This window comes from Castor canadensis, chromosome 15, assembly GCF_047511655.1.
Source record: "Castor canadensis chromosome 15, mCasCan1.hap1v2, whole genome shotgun sequence".
Lineage (NCBI taxonomy): Eukaryota > Metazoa > Chordata > Mammalia > Rodentia > Castoridae > Castor > Castor canadensis.
Genome location: NC_133400.1, coordinates 61,077,843 through 61,092,216, shown reverse-complemented (window position 1 = coordinate 61,092,216; position 14,374 = coordinate 61,077,843). Strand labels below are relative to the sequence as shown.

Sequence of the window (14,374 nt, the reverse complement as noted above, 5' to 3'; positions counted from 1 at the left end):
CATATTTAACCGACATTTGATTAAAGAATACATGTAAATGAAATTTGGAATAAAGTAAGAAATTTGTTAAGTACTTTGTAAAGCTCTTCTATCAGATATCCAATAGTCCTTCGTCTCCGTTAGGTCTTTGCTCAAATGTTCTGTTCTTAATATGACTTTCTTGCCCATACTACTAAAATTTACAAATCCCTCCAGCATTGCCTATACCTGTTTGCATTACTTTTATACATAACACTTTTTTCTGCATGACACTTTACTTACATTTTACTACTAAGCTTCCCCAAAGAGAAGTCCCATCAAGGCAGAATTTTTGTTTGTTTTGTTTACTGGTATAGCCATGGTAACTAGAGTACTTCCAGGAACAGAATATGTGCTAAATAAATATCTGTTCAATTAATTGAATGAATTCAAGTCCATTCCTAATCTTTTTTTTTTTTTTGACTGTACTGGGGTTTGGATTTGGGACATCATGCTTGCTAGGCAGGCACTCTACCACTTGAGCCACCACTCTGCTTGTTTTTTGAGATGGAAACTTGCTAACTTTTTTACCTTGACAGGACTTGAACTGTGATTCTTCTATTTCTGCTTCCTACATAGCTGAGATTATAGGACCTTGATTAATATTTGACTGTTAAACCAGCCTTACATCTCTAGATAAGCCAGTTAGTTTTATTGTATTTTTCTTTTCTGCATATTATTGGATTCAATTTGCCAGCATTTTCTTGAGAAATTGGTATTAATGTTTATAGAGGCTATTGGTCTGTAATTTTCTTTGTCTGAACTATTTTTGCTAACTGTCGTATCTGTGTAATGCTAACCTTGTAAAATGAGTGAAGAAGTGTTCTATTTTCAGGAAGCAAATGGAAGCTACTAGAAGAGAGAAAATAGAAGAGAGAAGTCATCTTAAACTTAAATTTTCCCAAAATATTTGTAAAAATTAACCAACTAAACCTTCTAGGCCTGATGATCTATTTTGTAAAGGTAAATTCCTTTAGCAATTGGGTAGAATTGGTATTATTCCTTTCTTATATGTTTGGTAAAACTTACTGGGAAAACTATTTTAGCCTAGAGATTTCTTTTCCAAAAAAAATTTTAACTAAAAATTATTTAATGTAGTTGCAGGACTATTTGGGTTATCTGTTTAACCTTGAGTCAGTTTTTGGTAGTTTGTGTTTTTTTAAAATTAGCCCAATTCATCTTAACTGTCATTTATGTAAGTGGAGTAGCTTATTATCTTCCTAGTGTGTGCAAGATATGTAGAAGTGTCTTCTGTTTCTTTTCTGATATTAGTAACTTGTGAGTTTAAACTTATTTTCTTTGGCCTTAAACTCTAAACCCTCCTCCCAATACTCCTCCCTCCGAGTACTGGGGTTACAGCTTATGCACAGCAGTGAACATTTTTAGTATTCCATTTTAATTTACCTTTTTAATTGTATATTTTGCATTCTTTTTAATGTTGCTTTAGGGATTATGATATACATGCTTTTCACAGCCTATTTATAATCTGAATTTTACTTATTCAAGTTGAATGTAGAAATCTTACAAACATCAGATCTCTATGACCTCTCCCTTTTATGTTAGTTGTCTTATATATTACCTCTATATTCAATGAAATCCCCTTCAGATACTGTTAAAATTTTCTGCTTTCAAACATATTTAAAGAGCTAAAAAGGGAAATAACAATCTATTGTATTTATTTATCGGGGTAGCTATCCTTTCTGTTCTTCCTCAGTTCATAGTATTCTGGATGTCTTTAGACCATCATAGCTCTTCTGTCTGAAAATTTTCCTCAGCAATTCTTTTCCATTGGGTGTACTAAGAATTAATACTCTGTTTTCCTAATCTAAGAATGTCTTTCACTTTCATTCCTGAAAGATATATTTTTTAAACCAGATATATAATTCTTGGTTAACAATTTTTGTTCTCACCATTTGAAACATGTCTCTGGCCTTCATGGTTTCTGAAGAAAAATTGATTGTTATTTGAATTGGTGTTCCTCTACAGGCAACACACCATTTTTCTCTGGCTGCGTTTGAGATTTTGTTTTGTCTTTAGTTTATATGATACACATATATGTATACATACTGTAGTTTATGATGTAGTTATGCATTAGCTATATTTGTAGTCTATATTATAGTTTATATGATCTACACAGATAATAGATATGTACATTACATGTACATTGCATATGTACATATATTAATATGTATCTGAGACTAGATTTCCTTAAGTTTGACCTATTCAAGTCTCACTGGTTTTTAATAATCTGTTGGTTTGGGGGGGTTGCCAAATTTCAAAACTTTTAGCTGTTTTTTCTTTAGATAGGTTTTGGTATCACTTTTTTCTCCTCTCCTTCTGGGACTCTGATGATAAGATTAGAAATGTTTTTGTCCCATAGGTGCCTGAGTTTGTAGGGTTTTTTTTAATCTTTTTTTCTCTGTTGTTCAAATTGGGTAATTTCTACTGAGCTATCTTCACATGTGCTAGATATCTTCTCTAACATCTGTATTTTGCTGTTAAACTTTTCTAGTGAGTTTTAAATTTCAGTTATTTTGTTTTCAGCTCTAAAAATTGGGCTTTTTTAAGTGTCTTTATAGATCAAGCCAGCTGGCTGGAACCCGCTTCCAGATTTCTTCCTGCTAGCCCATTGTCTAGGTACTGTGTCCTATTCTTCTCTTGTTCTAAGATAATTCTTTGAATAACCTGTTTCTGTACCTAACACTCCTTTTTCCCTGTTCCAAGGAAAACCTGTTATCCTTTAGATCAGGTTCTCCTTGTCAGTAAACTAGACTAAATCTTTCTACTTCTGTTAGTTCAAGTATTTTGTTGATAGAATAATTCCCCTACTTTCTATTTATGTTTTATAGCTACTTTCTCCCTTTATATATTTTGGAAAAAAATATTAAATAATGGAAATAAGAATAAGCCCACATTTTTTCTTGTCCCCTTTTTCTTTTCTTTTTTTGGAAACAGAGGTCTTGCTATGAGCTCATGGGCTCAAGTGATCTTCTTGCCTCAGCCTCCTGAGTAGCAGAGACTACAAGGTACATATAACCAGGCCCAGGTTTCTTGTTCCTAATTTCAATAGAAATATCTATAGAGTTTCACCTATGGTTTATTATATATTGCAATTTATTAATACATGTATTATATCAGTATATTTTGTTATATTATTCTATCCTTAGATACTAATAGATATTGGTAAATTATTCCTTTACATACTGTTCAATTATATGTTATGGCTTTTGTCTGTGAGTTTGCATATATAGATATATTCCTAAATGCACTGTCCCTTAGAGATGATGACATAAAGCAAGCATTGTTCTCTGTAACCATAGATACAGGACACAGGCAAGCCTTTGTGGAAGGAAGGCCTCATTTATGGCAGATACCAATTGTTTCCTATCATCCCAAATCTGTTTCCCCTTCTGCCCTTAGCCTTTCTTGAGACACCTCTCCCTTATGTCATTTCTAGAAAGCTTATCTCCTATGTCATCAATTCCTAGGGGTGGCATATAACCATGTCTCTGTTAGCTCACTCCGCCATAAAAATGATTTTAATCCAAGATGAGCATATGATTCAATGGATTGAAATTTTAGGACTCTTATTAAAGTCGTAGAAAAGAGAAGTCCATTTTACAAGAAATGCCAGGAGGTTAAAACGCAGCCCTATGTTCTCAGTACTAAGGAGCCCTCATGTTATCATGAATAAAGGACCTGAATAACATAGAATCCAGAGAGAAGAAAGTAGTGCCACACGATGAAGACAGACAGCTCCTGACAATACCAGATGACCCTCTGGAGTGAGCCAGATTCATAGTCAGATACTCATAAATCTTTTTTATGATTTGAACCAGTTCTCCTTGTAAAGGAATTCACAACATTTAAACATACACATCTGAACATGATGAATAACATGGTGAACTCCCAGTTTTATCAAAACATAAGACTAGAGCCATGGCTCAAGTGGTAGAGGGCCTACCTTACAAGCATGAGGCCGTGAGTTCTAAACCCAGTACCACAAACAAAACAAAAAGAAGTGTTATGCAACACATGTTTGGTATTTTGGGTGTGAAGCATTAAACACCAAAGACAGATTCTGTGTGCTTCTCTCACCTAGACATAATTATTGCATACATTTAAAAATTCAGTGCTTATTGTGCCCACACACAATGCTAAATTTTTACTTCCTGGTTATGTGTCCTCCATTGTACAGAATTTAGCAGAGGATATTTAGTACAGTGGATTTTACTGGTGGTATGTGACAAAGTAGGTCTCCCTAAGCCCCTCCCCTTCCTCATAGGTCTGGGTTAGAAACTGTGAGAAGGGGAGATTCTCAGTGCATTGGGGGGCCGAGTTGGGATAGGAACTCCCCAGCAGTTGTGGGCCCCTCTATGTTCTTGCTGAAGTGGGTCATTTGGGGGCTCTTACCCCGTAGAGGACATGTGGACCATATGGTCCTCTACATTGTTGTGAAATTCATTGTCATACCAAGAAACAAGCTTGATAAAGTGGTTGTTGAGTGCAATGCCAGCCCCAACATTGAAGATAGATGGGTAAGTGTCACTATTATAGTCGCAGGAGACCATTTGGTCTTTGATGTAGCCCAGAGTCCTCTGATACCTGCTTTACCACCATTTTTTTTTTTTTTGGTGCTACTGGGTTTGAACTCAGGGCCTCGTGCTTGCTAGGCAGGCACTCTACCTCTTGAACCACTCCATCAGCCCTTCACCACCGTCTTGATGTCATCATATCTGGCAGCTTTCTCCAGGCAGCAGATGAGATCCACCAGTGACACATTGAGGGTGAGCACACGGAAGGCCATGGAAGTGAGCGTCCCATTAGGTCTTGGATGTCTACAGCCTTTGCAACATTAGAGAATGCAGACATGACATTCTGGGAGATCAGATGTGATGTTCTGGGATGATGTGGCTATCATTGCAGTTTCCCAGAGAGGCTGTCAGACTCATCTAAGTGGCGGTGATGGCATGGACTGTGGTCATGAGTCCTTTCATGATACCAAATTTGTCATGGATGACCTTGGCCAGGGGGTTAAGCAATTGGTGATTCAAGAGGCATTGCTGATGATCTTGAGAGAGTTGTCATAGTTATGGCTCACAACCATCATAACAAAGGAGGCATTGGCAGAAGGGGCAGAGATTATGGCCTTTAGACTCTACCCATCAGTCCTTTTCAATGGCACTGAGGACACCAGAGGACTCCACAACATAGTTGGCATCAGCATCACCCCAATGTGATGTTCTTGGAAGATGGAGGTGGACTTCCCATTGATAACAAGCTTCACATTCTCAGCCTTGACTGCCATGAATTTTCCAGGAGTGGAATCATCCTGGAACATGTAGATCATATAGTTGAGGTCAATGAAGGAGTTGATAATGACAGTACACTCTGACAGAGTTGAAAGCATCCCAGGCACCCAATGCAGGCAAATCCATTCACTCCAACTGTCACTGCCATGTCTCAGGGACGTGACTTTCGGTGCATAAGATGTGACTGTCAAATGGGAAGGAACAGAGAGCTGATTCTACAGAATTTTAAACTTTATAATTTTTTCAAATTATACAGATATTTCTGCAACTTACCTTTTTCATCCATTGTTAGATTTGGGGGATTTAAATATGTTAATGTTGAGAGATATAGTTGTTAGTTTAAAGTACTATATTCTATATTCCACAAAGCCATGTATTCATCAGTTCTTTTTTCTCTTTGAGATAAAAATAGATCACCCTAAAATAAGCCACTTTAGCATTAGAATTATTTTGAGCTGAAGGCATTTGGGATTCAACAGATGCATAAAGAATCCTTCTCAGAGCTTCCCTTATCTAATGAAAAACAGAAATTTCTGAGAAATGAGGACTGCCATAAATCCCCTTTCCTGAGGGAAGTTTTGGGTCATAAAGAAGATAGAAATTGGTGGCAAGATGGACCTGCACAGACAAACACTGTTCCATTTATTCTCCCCACCTATATACCTTCCCATAATTTTCAGCCCTCTGAAGCCTACAATCTTTTCCTTTGCTTGTCACTTCTTACAAATTCATTATTCTTTGTTAAGATGTTATACAAGCCTAGGTTCTAACCACACAGGTGAGTTACTCATCACTCTTTCTCTCATATATATGCCCACCACACATGCTAATAAACTCCGTTTTTCCTCTTATAAATCAGTCTAATTCACAGGTTCCCAATCAAAGAACCTAGAGAGCAAAGACATTTCCAATGTTTTGTTAATTACCTTCTTTTCTCCAAGATAGATTGGGTTTGGAATCCCCTTCCTTTACAACTAAAGGACCTTGATTGGCCTATTCAGAAAAATCTCTGAAAGCTGCTTGTATATCTCTCCCTTCTCTATCTATCCCTGCTTAAAATCCACAGCATCATAGTCAGTCTTGGTTAAGGCCTTGACTTTGGAAGGTTCTCATAAAGTAAAGGTACTATTCAGAAAGAACCAAAGATGAGCTCATCGTATGGTTACCACTTTGGGTAGCTGTCTCCCCGGTGGAGAACAGTAAGTAACTGTCTTCATGTGAGATTTTGAAGGAATAAAGCAAGCCTGAGTTGGATTGTAACTGGGGAAGACTGAGAATCCAGGGTTGGCACAAGAGCACCTAAGAAGAATTAGTAGCTTTGCCTTAAGGCAAAATATGAAATACCAACTTTATTGAGAGCAGCAGGGTCTAGTCAGACAGACCTGATTTCAAAGCTTCACTCAGTCATTTACTGTCTGTGTGATCTGTGGCAAGCCATTCAAGTTTTGAACTTTGGGTTCATCTGTGAAATGAAATGAATAATGCTTACCTTTAAGTGTTGTTTGTAGTATATAATATAGTGAACATGCAGTATCTAGTGAATTGCAGAGCCTCAAGAAATGATGGATACTGTACCACCAGTCATGGTTGTCATCAGTGTTGGTGATTCTCCATGGGTTTACTGTGAAGTACTTACTTGAGAACTGTTTACCTTGGGACCAGTTTTTAAGCTGTGTCCTTTTTTAGGTGGTGGTAGGGGACTGGGACTGGGGTTTGAACTCAGGTGCTCTACTGCTTGAGCCGTGCCTTTAGTCCATTTTGCTATCGTTATTTTGGAGATGTGAATTATTTGCTCAGGCTAGACTTGAACCTCTGTTCTCCTGATCTCAGCCTCCCAAATAACTAGGATTACAGGTGTGAGTCATTGGCTCCCAGCTTAAAACTGGGCCCCAAAGGAATGAAGTATATCAGGGAGTATCTTTTTTCTACCAAAGACATTTCCCAGGAATCTGGAGTTGGAGTAAATTACCCAATGTGATACCCATTCTCCTATCCTCAGCACAGAAAAATATTAGAGAAAAAAATTTAAAGCAATCTGAAGAAAAGGGGGGTGGAAAGGAAAGGTGGGATTTCCAATTACGTTCCTTGATGCTATGCATCACCATAATGAAATACCTGACACATGCTACTTATGAAGAAAGGTTTATTTTAGCTGTTAGTGTTGGAGGTTAAAAGTCCAAATTGCACAGAAAACTATATGACAAGGACTGACCCCCAGCTGCACCTCATGGTGCAGAGGGCAATAGCAGGAACTCAGGCAGGAACTCAGGCAGGAGCAAGCAAGATTACAGCTCAGACAAGGAGCAGAGAGGCAACAGGAGGGGCCAGAGTGTCTCTTTGAATAACAGTTCTCTTGCAAGAACTACCAAAGGGGTTGCATGGGAGATACCAAGGGGTCACATCAGAAATACCTTATACTCCCACCCAATGACCTAAGTTCTTCCCACCAGGCTCACTTCCCAAAGGCTCCACCACCTTCCAAAAGTGTCACCCTGGAGATCAAACTTTTAATCACGATGGGCCCTTGGGGGGGACACTCAAACCATTTCCAAAACATAGCAAGCATGTAGTATGGGTTGGAGATGTTTGAGACTTATATCTGTGTATGACCCCAACCAGTTGACACATTTTCTGAGATGCCTTCTCAAATCATTGATCATCCTTTAGTTTCTGCATCACACAAGGGGTATGACTAGAATGTAGTTCCAACAAAGATCTTTGGGCACCATACTTCCCACTGATAAAGAATCAGAGAAAGTACATTAAAAGAAGCAAGTAATGATTTTTCTTCATTCTTTTTTATTGTGGTAAGAACACTCAGCATGAAATCTGCCCTCAATGAATTTTTAAGTATGCTATATGGTATTGTTAATTATAGGGAGAGCAATGTACAGAAGATCAGTAGAATTTATTTGTACAGAATAGTTGAGCCCACCCACAGATTTGTGAACACCTACACCTCTCTTTGGACTCATCCTGAACTGAACTTCTAAGATACTCCCTTCCCTTGTCAACCACTTCAAGCAGACTCAGTCTTCTCACCTCATCCCCCCACCCCACCTTGCATCACCACTGCAGATCCAAAGTTATAAAGATGTAGCTGGTGAGTTAGTGATGACTGTTGACAGTAAAATCGTCTTCAGAGACAAAAGCAGCTTCTTGTCTATGTGGTGCTGCTCAGGTAGTAGCTGGAACATCATAATGGACTTTGACCTCCTTTAGCTAGTTAACTAAATGTCATGAACTGATGCTGTGAGGTGAAGGCACAATTTAGTGCTGGAGAAGGTACAGCTTCCTTGGGGAATGGATTCTAGTGACCGGATCTTCATCACAGGATCTCCGGTGGTATGATCATTCCTGCCCAGAGCTCAATGGAAGTAAATGGAGAGATAATGGGGTATTTTGCCCGTTCCTAACTACTCCAACCATAGGCTTTTCATTTAAAAAGGAGAGATGCCTTATCCTATATTTAAGGGGCTAATTAAAGAATCAAGTTTGGGATAAATTTTTGGTCATCTACTCTTGGAGTTTCTGAATGTTTAAAACTGAACTGAAATGGAGCTCCGACTGAGGTTGAGAAGTTCCAATGCTTTTCAACAATGGCTGCTCTTTAGAAACACCTGGATCTTTAAAAGTATAAACACCAGATACTATTCCTTAGGAAATTCTGATGTCTTAGTTTAGGATGGATCCTGAGGGGATGTTTTAAAAAAGTCCTAGGTAATTTGAATGTGTTTCCAGGGATGAGATCCACAGGGTAACAAACTCACCAACTTCAGGATCTAGTGTATGCCGAGACAAGGTAAAATGGTGGTGACGGTGATTCTGGGGACACTAAGTTTCACATGCAGTTTGTGTGAGCTGTGCTGGCAAAGCTGTATATAATTAAAATAGATCGTATCTATGGAACTTACTATGGTTGGGATAGTGTTCTTCCAAAGCCCTTGTGTTAAGAGTTTGATCACCAGCCTGTGGCACTACTGGGTGATGGTAGAACCTTCAAGAGGTGGGGTTGGTGGGATGAAGTTAGAACATCAGGGCCGTGCCCTTGAACAGTGTTTATTTGGATCCCAGCCTCTTCCTCTTTCTTTTTCTGGCTACCATGAAGTAAGCAGCTTTGTTCTACCATGTACTCCCTGCCATTCTGTTCTGCCTCACCACAGGCCCCAAAGCAATAGAGTATGTAACTGGAATTTAAGATTCCTGCTGCTTAACCCAAGACCCAGCCAATAGAAGGTAGTGGGAGAAAATTGATTTATCCAAAGTCAGCACTGAGGAAAATAGAGGAGACTTTTTTTTGTCTTAAATCCCCATCTTCATGGGTTTCAGGGCATAAAGAGCTTTTACTGGAGGAAAAAGATGTACAGTGAGACAATGGACAGCAAGTCCATTCATCCACCAAGCAAGGTCTTTTCCATCCAAAAGTATGTCTTCTTTCCTTTTCTTTGGTTAGAACACTGCAGTGGACTTCAGTCTCCTGTGGCTAGTTAACTGAAACCTAAGGAAGGCTTTTCTTAAGCAAAAAAATTAGAGAGAAGCAGAAGGCAAAAAGGAAGGGAGTGAGAGAGGGAGAATGGACAGTTTCAAATGAACCCCTGTTACAAATTATTCAACCATGAACTGAAACCTTGAAAACCATGAGCCAAAATAAATCCTGTCTCCTTCTACATTGATTTTCTCAGGTTTTTTTGTCACAGTGATGGAAATCTGGCTAACACAGAATACAAGGAAAATTGGGGATTCTTAGGTGGCTAGGAAAGAACCCCTCCTGAGAACGATTGATGGACTGTAAGAAATCCTGAGACCAGGACCTTTGAAACTTCTCTCACTTCTGAACATCTAAACCACAATATTAACACAATCACTGCATTTTCAATGACTTGAACACAAACTAATGTAAACAAGTGCCTCATTGTGAACCCCTGACTGGATGCAACACAGCAACAAAACCACATTACTCATCTAAAAGTTCTTGGTTAGAGAGCATTTGCTGGCATTTACAAACTCTTCATTATTAAAAATCTTACACTGGTAAAGGGAACAAAGGGAATTCTGGAATGCTTTGTAATGTTCGGTTCTTGTTCTGGATGCTGGTTACACAAGTATGTTCAGTTAATAAAATTCAAGAGATGTACACTTAGGAGTTGTGCAGTTTTCAGTATGTATTTCATGCTTCAATATAAATTATTTAAAACCTGAGTAGCCATTGCTTTCTTTCAAGGTGTATATGGAGAGTAGTTAGGTAATTCTTTTAAATGGGAAAATAAATGTTTGTGTTGAAATATTCCACTTACAGAGCTTTGGAGGAATTAGGGGGTCGGCTAGAGAAGAAAGAGATTGCAAAGTCTCTTCCAGCTCTTCAGTGCTACACAGGGGTGAGCAGATAGCCTTGTGTTTTGTAAAGTGATAAAGTTGTCTTTAAATATGTAGAGGCAGAACCCAACATGAGGAGGGAGTGGTGAACTACCTTCTGTACCGTTAAATGAAGACAATCCAGTTTAGAGAAGAGCTAAAGGCGAAAGGACTGGGGAACCAGGAAAGAAGAGGGTTACCTGAGAGAGAGGACTGATTAAGCTGTGTGATGGCAGATTAAAGCCTGGGAAATGATGTCCAGAAAGAATTCTGAAGATATGGTGGCCAAAGGACTTTTAAGAAAATGAGAAATATTTAATTTCACATTTGTGTGTGTGGCTGCAGCAAAAGCCCTTCCATTGCTCCCATTTCCCAGTAATAATATGCTACCATACCTATCCTTGCTACCTATAATGTTTTTCCCTATGATATTCCTAAATCCACTCTCTGTCCCTCTGGAATGATTACTGATTGATGCAAAGAGATCATGAATTGATTGGTTATAGCCCCTATTACAGAACATTAAACTAAATTTTCTTTTGATGGTGATGCATGCCATATTAGTCTGTTTTCCATTGAAAGTACACTGAAGTACCTGAGAATGGGTACTTTCTAAGCAAAGAGGTATATTTAGCTCACAGTTCTGGAGGTTGAAGGGTATAGGCTCAGCTCTTGTGAGAACTTCATGGTGCATGGCATTATGAATGGGGGCACATACAAGAAAGAGAGGTCACGTGGCAGACAGAAAGCCAGATATAGACCAGGGAAGAGCCAAGCTTGCTGTTTTATAACAACCATCTTGTAATAACTAACCAAGGTCCCATGAGAGCTATATCAATGTCTTCCTAGGCCAACTCCCTCAATGACCTAACTACTTCCCACTAAGTCCCACCTCTTAAAGATTCCACACCCATTTCTAACACTGTCACATGGAGATCCAAGCTCCCAGCACATGAACCCTTGAGGAAAACACTCTAACCACATCCAAACCATAGCATATGCTTGCAACTTGGTGATTCAAAGCTAGACTCAAACTGTACGACAGTGCCATTAAAAAATGACCTGGACCCTTGTAATTTAGCAGTTCTGACACATAGATTATAATTGCTACTTTCACCTTCCAGTGTAAAAGATCAGTGTCTTACGGAAGCTGTGATGTGGGATAAAAAGAATTAAAACTTGAAGTCAATGATTAACTTCATTCCTTGGGAAAGCTATTTCACATATCTAAGCTTGTTTCCCTTCCTTTAAAATAAGGAAGGATGAATACCTCTCATGTAGAGGTTCTCTGAGCTCTGAATGAAAGAATATATGTGAATTAAGTCCTTTAGCTGATATCATATAGTAAATGCTCAGTAAATATTTACTCTTTTCCTTCTTTCTCCGTAATATTGCATAGACAAGCATTTTATACATTGTAGTGTCATAAAAATAGTTGTTAGAAAAATTATTGATAGCTAAAATTTGTTAGCTGATTGCTAACCATATTGCTTCTTTGAAAATTTTAAGCAGAAAAAGTACTTTCACAGTAAGTTAAATGAATAACTTTAGTGCAGTGATCTTTAAACCAGGAGCAGTTTTGCGTACCAAGGATTATTCGGCCAAGTCTGCAGGCATTTATGGTATTCAAATCTTGGATGCTACTACTGACATCTTGTTAGTAAAGATCAAGAAAGTTGTTAAATATCCCAGTGCACAGAACCATCTTCCTCCACAAAGAATTATCCCAATTCAAAACCATGGTTGAGAAACCCTGTTTTGGTGGTAAGACAAGTTAGTCTGGTTAGTCTTGGTTTCAGTTTTATTGAGTGCCTACGCACATTTTAAAATTCCTTAACCTTAAAGTATTCCCTGTTTGGCCTGTGAAGCCTCAAAGAGAAAAATGAGAAAATTCACTTGGAAGGTGACCCTATGCTTATCATGTTCAGACATATAACCTATGGGCCTGTTCTATCATGGCAGAGCGTGTATTCTGCCCTAGAAAATCACAGAACTCTCTTACTAGACATTCTTCTCCACACCCCATTAAAAGATACATTCTATTTTGTAAAATGTGACCATCTTGGGACCTGTACAGTCCTGCCGGTCCCTCGTCATACCTAGGGAATCAAATTCCACTGTATTCTGCTCATTCCATGACTCATCAGTGAATGGAGAACTTCCCAGTAGAGAAAGGGAATGCTTCAAGCAAGAGACCTCCTTTGTACCAATCCTGAATCTTAACTCTAGAAGTCAGTGTGAGAAAACTCAGAGCTCATGAAAAGACTACGCAGAAAATTTTCCGTTACTGCACAGACATTTTCAGAAATGTCTTCCCAACTATGAAGCAAACCGAGGGTGTGGCTAGTGACCTGGGACAACAGAGCCACTGGTACTGCTCAGTTCATCTTATTCATCTCTCACTGCTTCTACTACCATACTATCATCATATGACCGCTCCATTATAGGGCCACAAGGTCCAACAAGGTTGGTGCTGTGTCCAGGGCAAAGGATGCTGGGAAAGCAGGGTGCATCAGCCAGCAGAGAGTTGTATTTATTCTGATTTATTTTGTATTTCCACATCATATTTCTTATTTGATCTTTCCAATAACAATGATGTTGACAAAATAAATACCATTATTCTTGTTTACAGCTGAAAAAAAAAAAAAAACCCAGATCTGTAATGTGAGTGTTGCTTGCTTTAAATTGTGCATTTGTGTCAAGAAGTCAGGTCTTCCAACTCTTAAGATTTCTTTACAGTACAGTACACAAAAATATAAAAGTTACCATATGTTCCATTCCTTCCAGATATCTGAATTTAATTCACTTGTCTCAGTTGCAAAGAAAACTGGAGATACTAACCTGGTGTAGACTGACCTGCACAGTACAGAACAGGTGATGAAATCCCTCACCAGAACAATTGGACCTTAGCTTGCTGGTATTTTCCAAACCAAAAAGTATCTGTCCTACAAAAATGCCTTTGGGAAATCACTCGCTTCCTAAAAAGTCACTTTCATAACATAATTAATCATCCTGGATAGATTTTCCAAAATTAGCCTTATTTGTTCTTGCCTAATTTCACCTATTATTCTAATTCAAACCATATTACTGTGATTTAAAGTGCTTTTCCTCAGGATGATTATTTGAAACATTTGAAGACAGCTTGTTCCAAATTAGTAATGCCATGACCTGTATGCATATAGTTATTCCCCTCGGTAATTCTCAGAGCTATTTGTTCTTCCTCGAAAGGTTCTTCTAATTCCCTTAACTTCCTCTTACTTGAAAACTCCCTGTAATTGCGTTCATACAGAACACAAAGATTGTTTTTTCTTTCTGAAAATGTACAGCATACTTGTTCCAGTGTAAGAAGTAACATTGATAAGGCTTTTATGTGATCATGTGCTCAGAGGTAATTTTAGTTTTATTTTTGTTTGTGAAGGAGTTAAAAAGTCTCACAACTAACTCTTAGAACTATTTAAAGTTAGGAGTTGTCTATTTATAGCTACAAAATTATAACTTGGCTTTCATAACTGTGAAGGACAAAAACCAAGTATTCCTACAGCAATGCATATTAAGAATAGTCCCCAAATTAAGAATGTGTACCTTTTAACTTCTACCAACACAACCCAAAGTTATACTGTGATTCCTTTTTGCTGTTGTACTTTGGAAATTCTTAATTTCAAAGACAGTGAAACTGTGAGTGAGCAGAGGTG

General features: G+C 38.3%; 1 pseudogene; it reads right to left on the bottom strand.

Moving 5' to 3' along the window:
* Positions 1-3,925: 3,925 nt before the first annotated feature.
* On the bottom strand, positions 3,926-5,368 carry LOC109686887 (glyceraldehyde-3-phosphate dehydrogenase-like; annotated as a pseudogene).
* Between the last annotated feature and the right edge of the window lie 9,006 nt (positions 5,369-14,374).